Source organism: Asparagus officinalis, chromosome 10, assembly GCF_001876935.1.
Source record: "Asparagus officinalis chromosome 10, Aspof.V1, whole genome shotgun sequence".
NCBI lineage: Eukaryota > Viridiplantae > Streptophyta > Magnoliopsida > Asparagales > Asparagaceae > Asparagus > Asparagus officinalis.
Window position 1 is genome coordinate 34,339,955 of NC_033803.1, and position 16,442 is coordinate 34,356,396.

The following is a 16,442-nucleotide window of genomic DNA, read 5'->3' on the forward strand; positions in this document are numbered from 1 at the left end:
TATATTTTTTACCTATTTCGGAGTGGAAGTGGGCAGATATTTCTATGGATTTTATTGTAGGATTGCCGATATCAAAGGGGAACGATTCAGTTTGGGTGATAGTTGATCAGTTGATGAATTCAGCATATTTTATATTAGTAAAGACAACCTATCCCGCGAAGACTTACACGAGAATATTCATCCAGGAGATCATGAGATTGCACGGAGTCCCAGAGACGATAGTATCAGACCAAGGCTCAGTTTTTACGTCACATTTCTAGAGGAATTTTCAGAATTCCTTTGGTAGTACATTGTCATACTCCAGTGTTTTCTACCCGTAGACAGATGGGCAAACGGACAGGTATTGAAGGACATGTTGCAGGCATGTGTCATTGACTTTTAGGGTAGTTGGGAGGACCACATCCCATTAATTAAATTTGCTTATAATAATAGTTATCAAGTAACTATTGGGATGACACCGTATGAAGCATTGTATGGGAGGCCTTGCAAATTGCCTATTTGTTAGGAAGAACTAAAGGACAACCTATTACTTAGACCAGAGCTTGTGAGACAGACTACAGAGAAGGTAGCAGTGATTCAGGAGCGCATCCTTGCAGTGCAGAGTCTCCATAAGAGTTATGCAGACCAGAGGCGACGACCATTAGAGTTCCAGGTTGGGGACTATGTATTATTAAAAGTATCGCCTATGAAGGGAGTTCAGCGATTTAGGAGACGAGGAAAGCTAGCCCCGATGTATATTGGTCCATTCAAGATTGTTGAGCGCATTAGAGCCATTTCGTATCGGCTAGAACTTCCAACATCGATGTCGAATATACACGATGTTTTTCATGTTTCGATACTTAAGAAGCATTTACATGATGAGGAGAAACAACGAGTATTAGACGCACCAGAGATTGAGCTTCATGATGATTTGACTATGATATAGATTCATGTTTGTATTCTTGCCAAGGAGGGAAAGAAGCTTAGAAACAAAATGATACATTTGGTCAAAGTTTAATGGAATCGGAAGGGAGCTGAAGAGGCTTCTTGGGAGCGTGAGGAGGATATCCGTCGCGACTATCCATACCTGTTTGAGCAGGTAAATTAGCTGATTTTGATTTGATTAATGCTTATGATTATTTATATGGTCGTATTTATATTTAACTTTAAAATAGGGGTATTGACACTTAGCTCCTAATCACTCGGAACATATGCTATATATATGGGGGGTTTCTTGTTTGGATTTTTGCCCGATGTACTAGTTCTGCTTAGTTAGGAGTTAAGTAGGAGTACTCATATTCTAGATGGTTATATATAGATGTTGCTATATTTTATATCTGCAGATTAATAGTACGAGATGTGTATGTGAGGGTTTCCTTGTTTGGATTATCCCCTCAACGTGCTTTTCTGGTATTATTAATCCCTAAGATACGATTGCGGAATTTTAGGGATAAAATTCTTTTAAGGGAAGAAGAATATAAAATCCCGTAAACTTGAATATATGGTGATAAATAATAATAAATATGTTATATGGTTATAAATAACATATTTTGATATTTGAGTATTCTAGGATTTGATTTGAGATCAAATCAATGTATATATATGAGTATAGATGAGAATCACGCACGAAACATGCATAAGCTGAATCTGTGCTCTTAGTAGTCGACTACTAATGCCATTAGTCGACTAGTAAGGGTATTTGTCGACTAGTCGGGATGTTCTAGTTTTCTTATGGGTTTCGGGTCAGATTCATTTTGTTTCGAACCCAGTTGTATATATGCGTACATATACTCGTTTTGAAGCTCTTTTTACCCTCTTTCACATGAGATTAACACCAGCCATATTCCTCCTCAAAACCTAACCCTAAAGAGTGATCTTTGGGAGAGATCGTGAGGCGTTTGTCAAGAGAAAGGTGAGGCTTTATGGTTTTTGACGAAGAAGGGATCTTGCACGCGTGTTTAGGAGTTCAACATAGCATTTGAGGCAAGATCGTCTTCATACAAACATGTCCCTATAATTAGTTAAAATTTTGAAGATTTTTAATTGATGTTTTCATGGTTAAGTGTAAGCTAATGTGATAAAAATCAAGTTCTTAATGATAAATCTTAACCCTATGCTAGATCTGAAGTGAAATCTTTGCTGTTGATGATAGAAACATGATCATGATCATTAGGGTTGTTATTAATTTTATTTTTTAACTTGTTAAATATGTTTAACTCATGAGTAAACCCTACTTAGTTGTTTAATTGAGATTTCTTGTAAGCTAATCATGCTAAAGCCCTAGGTTTGTGATACCTAAGTTATATAAACATGTATAAATGAAGTTTCAGCTCTGTTCATGAATAGTTTTCATCAAGTGTTGATAATTATGTTGTTTAATTAAGAACTAATTGAGGAAGTTGATTAATTAGGATGTTAATCCCTAATTAGAACAATTTAATAGATTTGTTTCATATTCAGGATGATTTCTGTTGAATAATACATGTTTTTATTTGTACTAAATCTCATAATAAGTATATTATGAATGATAAGCTCTGTTCGTGCATGAAAGAATGCATGTTTTGACAGAGTAGTCGACTACTAAGTTTAGTAGTCGGCTACTCATATTTTGTTTGGATTTCCAGAAACTGGAATATTACAGAGTAGTCCACTAATGTGCTTAATAGTCAACTACTAATCCTGATACATGCCTCACAGAGTCTGAATGGACTCAGTTTAGTCGACTACTAAGACTTTTCCTAAACATTGTGTTGCACTATTATGAGATGCGATCGCTGGATTCAAGTTACACGATAGTACACGTATAGACATAAATATATATGAATAGTATTGTAGTACACACATGAGTATCCCAAAGGGGATTTTTACAAGTGTTGAGCTGATTACACTTAAGTTAGAGATCGTTTATATGCATGTTGGATATCGTTGATGAGCACGGCTCAGAACTACATGAGATAGTGTGTCGATATACCATACATACATAGTTTATACATGAGATGGGCATTGTTGATGAGCTCAGTTCAATACTACGTGTGGTGGTGCATCGATATTCTATTTGTACAAGCCATTGAGTCAGGTTTGGATGCTTTGTCTAGTAGTTCGTCCACACGAGGGTGCGATGAGGCTTGTGAACCATCTCTTAGGATACCTATATGGTAGTCTGTCCTATGATCATGTTATGCATTGAGATCACGATGAGACTAATGAGTCGTGTACACTGTTAGGATACCTACAGGGTAGCCATTGCGCATGCTAATGCGATGAGTTAGAAATTTTGCGAAGAGTTGCAATATGACAATTATGTGATAGCCTGAGTTTGGTGTATGCCAAAGGTAAATTCGACTCATTGTTGAGATATTTGATGACTGAGATACCTTGTTGTACAAGTTCACGAGATACATATACTGATGGTTATTTCGATGCTTTATCTTTCCAGTTATGTTTCTTTTCATTCTTAGTTCGGGATTAATATTTAGTTATCTATAATTTGAGACATATGGTATATACATGAGGATTTCCTTGTTTGTATTATTTCACTTGACGTACTACATCTCGCATTGTAGGTGTCTAAATATTAATTCTATTAGATACAGGAAAAATGATCTAGGTAGACTATGCTTAATAGATAGAGCCTCCACTTCATCTAGCAACCCCTCCCCTGGGGGTGGATGGAGATGATCTTGCTATAGTGCTCTGATGCTCTTATTGTTATTCTTTTTGTTATTTTAAAATTTCTTTTCAGATAGCTCGGAGTTTCGGAGAGCCGCAGGATGAAAGAGTTCTAGCATAGTCACTGTCACACATTTTAGTAGCTGGGACTCTACTATAGTTTTATATTCTCATTCAGATATTAGAGTTTTGTTTTTATATTGTAAAGGCAGTGTGTCTTAGTATAATTTTTAGTTGATTCATGTTAAGACACTTTCATTATTCCAGATATCAGATGTATTTCAGTTGAGACATGATTTTCATTAATGATATATCTCTTTCTATATCATGTCTATTATTTTTATTTCCTTATTTTTCCTGTTTTGTACCTACACTTATATTTGATTTCACTAGAGGATATTACTGTGATTGGTGAAACGTGTTATTGCACGGTGTGGTGCATGACAGGTTTGACATATCTGGGTTTACCTTAGACTGCAACTATGTGTGAAAACATAGGCGTCACAGGTATGCTTGAATCATCACTGTTGTTCGATACTTGAAAAAAGTGATGGAGGCTTCTCCTTTGAGCCAGTATATGTCCCAAGTCATACTATGACTGTCACCTCCTCCCCTCTACATTGTGTTGATATAGAAGAAGAGCATGCTGTACCACAGATATCATCAAAAGTTTTTTAACTCCTTAACATTTCTAGTTTATGCTTCAAATATAGTTGATTATAGTATAGGGTAGAAGTTTTGCAAATGGGTTGGATGGCTCTCAGAGGATAGGGATTTAGAGTCTCAACTTGCAACTTGAAAATGGACATCAACAAATATTAGTGTAGTTCAATCAAAATGTTTTTTGTTTTTGTCTTTCAATTGTTACCTTAGTCATCTCCTCACACTCAGACACACAAATGTACACTACACACGCATGTTCACTATTTATCATTGAGCATTTGCTAATTTAAGTCATGTGCAAACTCTTGTAGACACTTTTGGTATTTAAGGAGAGTTTGTCAGTTGCTATAGCTCCTTTAGTTACAAAAGCATACGGAGATAGACTTTCTTGCCTCCGATAATCTTGTCGGTTTTATTGCATCCCCTGTTTAACCTAGAGTTTCCTTAACAGCACATTGACATTGATAGTTGTTATTTAATTGACAATGAAGCTATAATTACTTAATCTATCATTGCTTCACATAATCTTCACAATTTATATGAAGCAATTTCATATGTCAGAAGATGCTCCAGATTTCATATGTCAAGGCTAAGTCAACAATTTCATATGTCAGAAGATGCTCCAGATTTGAAGATCTTGAGCCTATGTCTGTGTTGGATAGAGCCTCTGCTAGAGCTGCCTCAAAAAATGAATCTACCCTTGGGGGGTCTTCAGGTGGATCTGGTGAGAATTCTAAACTGGGTTCCTCTTTTGTTCCTATCTTGTTTGATTCTTTATCTAATAAAGAGATGCAATTTTTAGCCTCGAAATGTGCCATATTTCTTGAGCCTCAAGGGGATTTTGACCCTTTAAAAAAAGTGAGGCAAATGGAGAAGGAGAGAGCTACATTAGAGTAGGCTCTCTTCCCTTATTAGATAAGAGGCGATTCTATTTTTCATTCATGTTGGTTACATGGAATGTTAGAGGTCTTGGTTTGAGCACTAAAAGATTTGGAGTAAGAGATTTTTGTCTCTTAAATAAGTTTGAGATTATTTGTCTTCAAGAAACTAAACTGAATGTGGTTGATGACAGAATTTTAAAAAGTCTAGGTAGTAATATGTTTGAATGGGTTGTTTTACCTTCTGTTGGATCTTCAGGAGGTATTATGATTGGTTGGAATAGTAGTAAATGGTTTAAAATTCAGGAATTTTCTGGAGATTATGTTTTGACAGTCAGTCTCAGAAATAAGAGAAATAACTTTGTTTGGTCTATTTCTTCTGTGTATGGTCCACATTGTCATAGAGAAAGGCTTTTATTTTGGCAAGAACTTAAGAATGTGAAAACAAGGCTCTCAGGACCTTGGGTGGTTGTGGGTGATTTCAATGTGACTTTGAATTCAGTTGATAGAAAGGGGAAAAACATCTATAGAAAAGAAATGGAAGAGTTTAGAGAGGTGATTAATGATCTAGAATTGATTGATAGTCCTTTACATGGTAGGAAGTTTACTTGGACCAATAAAAGAAGTGCTCCTTCTATGGCTAGATTGGACAGAGTTTTCTTTAACTCTGATTGGGAAGATAATTTTCTATTTTCTAAACAACAAGGTATCTGCAGTCAGTTGTCTGATCATGCTCCCATTTGTTTTGACTGTGGGGATAATCAACAATTTGTCAAAAAATTCAGATTTGAGAAGATTTGGTTACAATCTGATGATTTTAAAAAGAAGGTTCCTGTTTGGTGGAAGTGTGCACCTAAAAGTGCATCTGCAGCAAAAAATATTGTTGGTAAGCTGAGATTTATGAGAAAATGTATTAAACAATGGGTTCAAACTGACTTTTATAGTGTTAAAAAGAGGAAAAAAGAATTGTTGGATGATTTGTTGAAATGGGAGGTTTTAGAGGAAAATAGAAATTTAGAAGTTGATGAATTAGTCAAAAAAAATGATATCGCCATTCAGTTGAATGAGATTTTAGTCCAAGAAGAACAGATATGGAAACAAAGGTCTAAAGCACATTGGCTCAAGGAAGGTGATAATAATACTGCTTATTTTCATAAAATAGCTAATGGCAGGAAAAGAAATAATCTGATTTCTTCAATTACAGTGAATGATATAGAGGTCAGTTCTGAAGAAGGTATTGCTCAGATTTTTTCTAATCATTATAACCAGATTTTTGGTCAGAAAGAACCTTTTAGATGTCAGCTGGATTGGAAGAAGCTGTTTCCCTTGGAAGATTGGGGTTCTAAAGAATTAGAAAATCCTTTTTCAGAGGATGAAGTTTATAAAGCTATTTGTGATATGAATGGTGATAAATCTCCTGGCCCAGATGGTTTTTCTGCCTTGTTTTATCAAGTTTTTTGGGAAACAGTGAAAAATGATGTTATGAAGCTGTTTGTGGAGTTTTATGAAGGTAAATTGGAAATAAACAGGCTCAATTATGCTCATATTGTGCTTATTCCAAAGAAAAATGAAGCTTCCATGGTTAATGACTACAGACCTATCAGTCTTTTAAATGTGATTTACAAATTGATTACTAAAGTCTTGACTAATAGATTGAATCCTAAGCTTGAAAAGCTTATTGATCCTGTCCAATCAGGTTTTATTAAAAACAGATTTTTGATGGATGGGATGTTAGCAGCTCAGGAAATTATTAATGACTCTTTTCAGAATGGTAGAAAAGGAGGGATTTTATTAAAGTTGTACTTTGTTAAGGCATATGATATGTTAGACTGGGATTTTATCTTGGAAGTTATGAGAGCCAAAAATTTTGGAGCTAAGTGGATAAATTGGATTAAAATGTGTTTAAGTGGGGGTATGTCTGCCATTGATATAAATGGTAAAATTGGGAGCTGGATTATATCTAAGAGAGGGGTTCGTCAGGGAGATCCTTTATCTCCTCTGTTATTTGTTTTGGCAGCTGATTCCTTTACTAGGATGATGAGTTTAGCTGTAGATTCTCTTCTTATTGAAGGTTTAGGTCCGATTAATATGCCTCATAAAATCTGTTGTTTACAATATGCAGATGATATATTGATCTTTTGCAAAAACAAAAAAGAGCAGTTGACAGTGCTAAAACTGATTCTATATTGTTTTGAACTTGCTTCTGGCCTTAAAATAAGTTTTAACAAGAGTATACTCATTGCCCTTGAGGATAATGATTCTTTACAACAGAACTTGGCTGTTATGTTGAATTGTAAAAGTGGGAATTTTCCCATCACTTATCTTGGTGTTCCTTTGAGGTCTGGAAAGTTAAAAAAAGCAGATTGGTTTCCTTTGGTTGAGAAATTTGAAAGAAGGCTAGCTTTATGGAAAGGAAAAACTTTATCAAGAGGAGGAAGATTAGTTTTGGTGAACTCTGTTCTTTCTTCTATGCCAATTTTTTGGCTTTCTTTCTTTTTATTTCCTAAGTGGCTCATAGAAAAAATTGACAAGATGAGGAGAAGGTTTTTGTGGACTGGTTCTCTTGACCATAAAGGCTCATCTAATTTGGTCAATTGGGAGGAGGTCTGTAGGCCTAAGCAGTTTGGGGGTTTGGGGATTGTAAATTTAAAGATCATGAATAAAGCCTTATTGGGAAAATGGTGGTGGAAATGGTTTGATAATAAATTGGAAATATGGAAACAAATCAGTTTTTACAAATACTTTGAGAGGAAAAGTTGGACAGAATTCTTTCATTCTGGTAGATTCATGTTAACTCATTTTTGGAGGAATGGTTTTGATAACATGGGTAGTTTTTTATGCAGCACTCTTGTGGATGTGGGAAAAGGTGATCGAACTTTATTTTGGTTGGATAAATGGGTAGGACCCTATACTTTGGCTGCGGTTTATCCCTCTCTTTTTAATATCACTTCTTCTCCTTTTACACTCATTAGTAGTGTGAGAAAAAAGGTTAATAATGAATGGATTTGGAATATTCAGTTTAGTAGACAATTGACTGGGAATTATGTTCTCCAGTATCTCAAATTGATGAATGATATTAATGTTTTTAATTTTGATCAAAGGGAGGACAGGAGAAAATGGATTTGGGATACTAAATTTACAGTTAAATCCTACTATCATTTTCTTATTGATGGGGGGGTTAAGATTTGATTGTTTAAATCTCTGGAAAATTCCTGTTCCCTTAAAAGTGAAGTTTCTTGTATGGCTGGCTTTAAGACAGGGGCTAAACACAAAAGATAAGCTAGAAAAGAAGGGTATTCACTCGGATTTAATGTGTTGTCTATGTTCAAAAGAGGAGGAAAATCACTTCCATTTATTTGTGGACTGTGAATTTGTATATTCTACATGGAGATCTATTCAATATAAATTGAATATTGATAAGAGTTTTAAATTGAATTCTTTAAAAGATATTTGGATCAATTGGAGTATGGATAAGGGAGCTAAATGGAATGAGGAAAGAGATGTTACTTTATGTTCTCTTATTTGGTGTATTTGGCAGGAGCGAAATGATAGAATTTTCTCAAACAAGAAGAAGAGAGCTTTGGAGGTTTTGAACAAAGTTCTGATCTTTTCATCATTTTGGTTAGGTTCTAAACACTTATCAGCTCGAACTGCCAGACTTCAGGAGAGGAGAAAGAAGAAAGCTGCTGTTGGGCAATCTACAGCTGGAATACTTGCGAACACTGTGATTCAGCTGGAATGATTTCTGTTTTCAGTTCTATAAACTTGTTTTGTTTTCAGATGGTTAAAACTCTGTTCTTAGTTAAGATAGTCTACTATCTGGTAGTAGTAGTAGTTGACAGCTTTTGTATTCAGGCTGGAAATGGGTTACTCTGCAGTGGCAGAGCTGGAGCATGGTTAGGCTTCTTTTTGTGGGGGAACAAGAGTTTTTCTTTTGGTCTGTAATTTCTGTTTGAACTCAAGTACACGTTCTTATTGGTTGGGAATGTGTATCTTATTGTATCAGCCAATTTTTGATTAATTTAGCTGGCTGGACTACTGTTATGATTAACAGTAGTCCATCCTTTCTCTCAAAAAAAAAAATCTTCACAATTTAGAATTGTTTTTCCTATTGATCTATATTACTGAGAAGATAAAAGTGGTGATGGTGATTCTATCACGGGTCATGAACCATTTGTGAATTAACCCCTTTTCCCTGTTGAGTTATGCATGGATAGCCTCAAACCTCTTCTTTGTCATTGCTTGTCCTGAAGGTTCAGCTTTCAGCTCCATAAAATATAGAATCTAATATGTCTATTTTAAGTATAAGTTGTGCTTTAATATCAGTGGTTAGGTTTCCAAAACAGAACATAGTTTTTTTATTATTGGTTCTTATTATGCACAGAACGATTGTTACATATCAGTCTTGTGATACTCAGAAACGAACATGAATTGATGTAGGAAATTTTAATTTATAGGACAGTTTAGTTTTATTTAATCCTACAGTCAACGACCTTGTTTACTTTTCCTTAAAGAGTTTCCTTAAAGAGATCTTTTTATTTCCCTTTGTAATTGTTTTGCTTGCTCCTACATGTTTTTCAAACATTTACTTGCTGAGATAATTATGAAGCCCATTCATAATTTTACTTTATCACCTAGCCAATGTTGTTCTTACCTATGTAAGATAGGTGTTATTTTAGTTTCTAATAATATTTTCAAGGTAATGGAAACTTCCCCAATATTAATAAATGAGTTTGATACTCAATTTCTAGCAAAATGATAATGATAAATTCCCATCCATGGAGTCTTTTCTACATGTATTAGCGCTCTATAAATGAGCTCGGTCTAATCTTATGTATGAACTATGTAGTGATAACAAAGAGTACCAAGGAACTTATGCCTTAACTATGAGTATGGTCTCAATAGCATTGCATAAAACTGTAAATTAATTTCCAAAAGAATTTGGACTGTTTTAAAATACTTGCCCAGTATTGAAAGATTGAGGCAAGCTGTAGATGTTGAGATGTATTCACCATATTCATTCTAAAATTCATTGATCTCTGAAACTTAATAATCCATTTCTGTGCATTAGTAACTATTAAGTCATAACAGCACTTGGGTCTCTATGTTTCAGATGTCTGACTATAATAGCACCAGAACCCAACACATACATGTTAGACCCTAGAGGGGGGTGATTAGGGTCTTATGCTAATCTAATCCGATTAAATGCCAATTAAAACTAATTAATAAGTTATCCTAGAAAGTATGAAATACAACAATATATATGAGCTAGGATAAGCAATATGAATAACAATATATATCCTAATAATGAGATATAGGCAATGTATGTGCAAGGATATATAAACAACACAAGGGTAGATAATCTAAACAAGATAGTGGATGAAATAAATGAGCAATGCACAATTGGCGATATAAGAGGAATGCAAAAACAAATACGCCAAAGACAAACTCAAACAAGCAATATGATCAAGGAGTTCGGACCTTCCGTCCTACGTCTCCGTTCCCCACTCCCGGGGAGAAATCCACTATTAACCGGGTTTTCTACGTTCACCCGAACAACGTTAACACCTCACACTCGGTTTTCTAGCTAACCGAAAACTTTACAATCAACACAATATTGTAATCCCACTCTACACCCACTAAGTGTTGGACCTAGCCGTGTCTCCCTCAAGTGCTCGGTTACAACCTCTCCCTAGGCACGTCAACCGACGCCACTCCTCTTAGGACGATCTCCGACTCTCACCACACACTCCTCACTCGGTGTACAAGTGTATTACAAAGTGAATCTCACAATAAGGACAATATAATAAATGATTGTTCTCAACTATGGATGAGAACACAATGAAAGCACAACTCAAAGTTACAATCTCTTACCACCCAACTATACTATGTATGTAAATACTAAAAGCTCAATGTGGGTGTGTGTAACTATGAGTAATATAAAATCAAATCTAAACTCAATATAAAACTAGCTTTAATAGAAATGATAATTAACAAATAATTATAAGTGAAAGCTAGAGTTGAATTTAGGAAAAATTCTCTAGATCAAGATGGAGAGATGGAGATTTGAGGTCCAAACAATAAGATAATCTCCTCCACTTGTGAAAGCTAAAACTGCTTTAAACCAAACCCTTAAACAAGCTTAAACTCTTTTTAAAACCCTTGTTTAAAAACTTCTTTTTCTTAGTTGAAAACTGAGATCAAAGAGAGTATTTATATCCTCCAAAACCTTAGCTAAAAATCCCAAGTCAAAAGACAAAAACAGCCCCAGAACTCAGGTTCGGTCGACCGAAAACTGACATATATAAAACTGATTTGCTAATTTTAAAATGCTGTTTAAAAATATCAAATAAATTCCAAAAAATGTAAAACTTTGGGGAATGATTGTAGACATGATAATAAACATGCTACAATGACTGGTTATCAAAAAGGACTTCCCAAATGAAAAATATCATCATTTTACAAAATAGTCCAAAACATGAAAATATGAGATACTTGAATTTTGATGTTTTGACATAAACCAACTTTTGAAACTTTGTGAAATATTTTTATAGACTTAGTAAAACATGTATAAACTGATATTGAAGTCTATAAACTAATAAGACAATATTTTCACAAAATTACATATTCTATGCAATAAGTACTAAAACACAATAGAGTATGTAATATCATAAAAACCAAAACACATGTATGTATATATAACTATATATATGCATAGAAACCAAAACTTGTGTATATATATATAACTATATATATATGAAGAAACCAATAAAATGTGTGTGTATATTATATTGAGCTTAGAGTATCTAACACACATAATATAACACTTAAACTAAAGTTACCCAAGCTTGATCTTGATCTTCATTGAGCTCAACTTGGTACACGTGCGGATGAAGCTTGAACTTAATCTTTAACTATGAATTGCAAGGCTTCAACCCGACATTCCGCCAACCTCCATTGGATATCATCGTTGAAGCTCTATTCCATCCATCCTCCAACAACGTTGTTTGTCTACAATACATAAGAATGTACAAACACTAGATAAACAACATTAGTAGTAAATTGTTTGTAAATCATCATCAAAACAAGAAGGCCAACAATCTCCCCCTTTTTGATGATGACAAACAATTTACAAAAAAGGATATATGCATGAAAGGAAATGAATATATAAATTATAATTCACATGCATATAAACAAGAAGGAATATACATATACTCACAATATTTCTCCCCTTTTAACAACATCAAAAAGGGGACAAAAGGATAAAGAGAGCAAAAGCTCCCCCTATCAATAAGCATAGTTGAGTATAAAAACAAACATAGAATAGGGAATAACTCCCCCTATCAAAATGCCATATAAAATATATGTAATAAATAGATCATGGCAAACATGTGAGCAAGCATTCATGAATATGCTAAATATCACTCACATAAAAAAAGATAACGAGATCACATATAAATATCTCAATATGAAAATAGTTTCTCATTAACAAAAACATAAATATCAAAAATAGATTTATAAAATCAAAAGAAAAGGAACATGAAAATCATGTAAAAGGTTTTCAAATGAAAACAAATCAACCAATGAAATCATAAATCACAAGTAAATCATGTAAGAACATAAAACCAAATCATCATTGATTTTAAAAAATCAAGAGAGGCAACCATATCTAGCTCTTGAGCTAATATTAACCCATATAAATATTTTAGCACCCGGTAAACAAGATTTGGGAATAAACACCCAATAAATCCGGAGGGTTATATAAGTACAAACCTCTCATCAAAACAAAAATAATAATCATGAAAACAAAAGATTTGATACAAGAAAAATTGTTTTCATAACCAAAAGATTTTAAAGCATAATTTTCAAAACCAAGAAAAAGAAAGATAACAACATTAAAATTCTTGGTTTAAAAATCAAATTTGTTTTGGTACCCAAGAACTCTTGGTACCAAAAGATTTAGGAACATGACCACTATCATTTAAACTCAAAGCCCTAGGGTTATGAACCCTCTTAGGCATATGTGGTGCACTAACACGGTCAAAGCAATAATCGTTCAAATGGCCCTTCTGATTGCAATATGTGCAATGAAAGAGATCCATTTGTTTTTTTGGACCATTAGCTCGTGCACGGGAAACATTTGCAAATAAAGATGGTTCTTTAAAATTATTTTGCAAATGGGAAAATCTCTTCAAATCAAAGCAAAACTTGGTCAAATGACCAAATCTACCACAATGATCACACTTAAACTTTTGTGGTCTTTTAAAATCATTTGGCAAAAGTGAGGTCTTTTTCAAATCATAGCAAAATTTTGCCAAATGGCCAAAACGTCCACAAAGATCACATTTGAACACATTAGCATGTTTATGATGTGCATGATAAGCATATGCATGTGTATGTGATGAAGAAGCTACATGAGATGCACAATGAGCATTAGCATTGTTATGTTTGTATGCATCATAGCAAAATCTAGCAAGATGGCCTTTACGACCGCAAATTGTGCATTTGTAGACTTTGCTATATATGTGTGCATGATGAGTAGATGATTTTGACTTAGACTTGACACACATATTCACAAGCTTCTTATGGTTGTTAATGCATGTATTAAGAGTTGAATCTAAAGAAGAAATACGGTTTTTAACATTGTTCAACTCATCATTAGGCATATTAGCATTAACTTTAGAAGTAGAACATAAATAATTATTTATAAAAGAAGCAGTATTATTTTTTATGTTCTCTACTTCTAACATGGCATTATCTTTTTCATGAGATAAGCTAGTTATAGATGTGGTTAATTTTTCATTTTCCAAAATTAACATGTCATTGTTTTCTTTAAGCATGGTATTTTCTTTTGCAATGACATCCAATTTTGACACTAGCTCCTCATGATTGGATTCTAAATTTTCAATTAATTTCCATAAGGTGTAAGCACTATCAACATGAACAAACTTGTTAGACATAGATGAGTTAAAAGCATTTAGCAAATATTCTAACAAAATATTGTTCATTGTAAACATACGATGATCATTCTTATTCCACTTAGATTTCTCCAAAGTGGGCACAATATAAGCATCATCTATAATTTCCCATAAATCAAAGTGTTTAGATTGAACAAAAAATTTAAATCTAACACACCATTAGGCATAGGGGAAATTATCTAATCTAGGAGCAATATTGATGGCATAACCTAAACCATGCATAACGATAATATAAAAGACAAGCAAGATACAAATAAAGCTCAAAATTAGATTAGCACAATAAGCTAACTTGGATCTTTAACTCAAGGCGATTAGACCTTAAATCAAAGAGCACCAAGCTCTGATACCAATTGTTAGATCCTAGAGGGAGGGTGATTAGGGTCTTATGCTAATCTAATCCGATTAAATGCCAATTAAAACTAATTAAAAAGTTATCCTAGCAAGTATGAAATACAACAATATATATGAGCTAGGATAAGCAATATGAACAACAAGATATATCCTAATAATGAGATATAGGCAATGTATGTGCAAGGATATATAAACAACACAAGGGTAGATAATCTAAGCAAGATAGTGGATGAAATAAATGAGCAATGCACAATTGGCGATATAAGAGGAATGCAAAAACAAATACGCCAAAGACAAACTCAAACAAGCAATATGATCACGGAGTTCGGACCTTCCGTCCTACGTCTCCGCTCCCCACTCCCGGGGAGAAATCCACTATCAATCGGGTTTTCTACGTTCACCCGAACAACGTTTACACATCACACTCGGTTTTCTAGCTAACCGAAAACTTTACAATCAACATAATATTGTAATCCCACTCTACACCTACTAAGTGTTGGACCTAGCCGTATCTCCCTCAAGTTCTCGGTTACAACCTCTCCCTAGGCTCGTCAACCGATGCCAGTCCTCTTGGGATGATCCCCGACTCTCACCACACACTCCTCACTTGGTGTACAAGTGTATTACAAAGTGAATCTCTCAATAAGCACAATATAATAAATGATTGTTCTCAACTATGGATGAGAACACAATGAAAGCACAACTCAAAGTTACAATATATGACCACCCAACTATACTATGTATGTAAATACTAAAAGCTCAATGTGGGTGTGTGTAACTATGAGTAATATAAAATCAAATCTAAACTCAATATAAAACTAGCTTTAATAGAAATGATAATTAACAAATAATTATGAGTAAAAGCTAGAGTTGAGTTTAGGAAAACTTCTCTAGATCAAGATGGGGAGATGGAGATTTGAGGCCCAACTTGGTTACCTAGTTGCATCGATTTTTCCTTCAGTACAAAGGCCCCAAGTAAGAGTGTCATACAAAGACAAGTCTACCTTTTCCGCCTTTTCCCTTTATTTCTGCAACCAAATCCATTTCCCTCTTTACGTTCTTCTTCTGGAAATGCCCATGAATAAGAGCAGTGTATATCAGTTCATTGGCAACAACACCAGCATTAACCATTGCTTGGAAAAAAATCTTCTACATCTGCAACCCTCCCTTCTTTACACAACCCATCCACCAAAGCCATGTATGTAACAACATTAAACTCCATTTTCTCCCTCATCATTTCATTAGCTAGCATCAAAGCTTTCTTAAGGTTGCCAGCCTTACAATTCTCATCTATTAAAGAAGTATATGCGAACTCATTGGATGTTAAGCCTCTTATTCTCATGTCCACAAAGAACTTGATTGCCTTATTCATCCTTGCAAAATGCATCAATGAAAGTGCTAAAGTTAACCACATTGGGTCTAATACCATTCCTCCTCATCTCATTTAGGTAACCAAGTGCTTTGGCAACTTTCCAGACTTGCAAACACAGTTAATGAGTGCATTATAGATTATCACATCGTGCTTGCAACCAGCCATTTTCATCTCACCAAGAAGTCTTTCCACTTCTTTCAACTCTCCACACTTCCTATTGCCATCAATGAGAGAAATATAAGTAATAACATACATCAATCTCTTTCATCTTTGAAAAAACCTCCCTTGCAGCCTCCAAATCCACCTCTTTACACAAGAAATTAATGATAGTATTGAAAGTAAACACAGTAGGAGACAAATTTGACCTTATTATATCATCAAAAAACCTCTTTGACGCTTCCCTGTTTCTTTTATACTCCTTTTTTCGTAGATTGAAAGCATGTGTATAAATCACGTTCATGGACAAGTTCTTGTATCCTGATTTCACTAGTACAAAATTGGCCTGCCCAAACGGTTGGAACCGTTTGGGAAAACCCCCTCCCAAACGGTTAT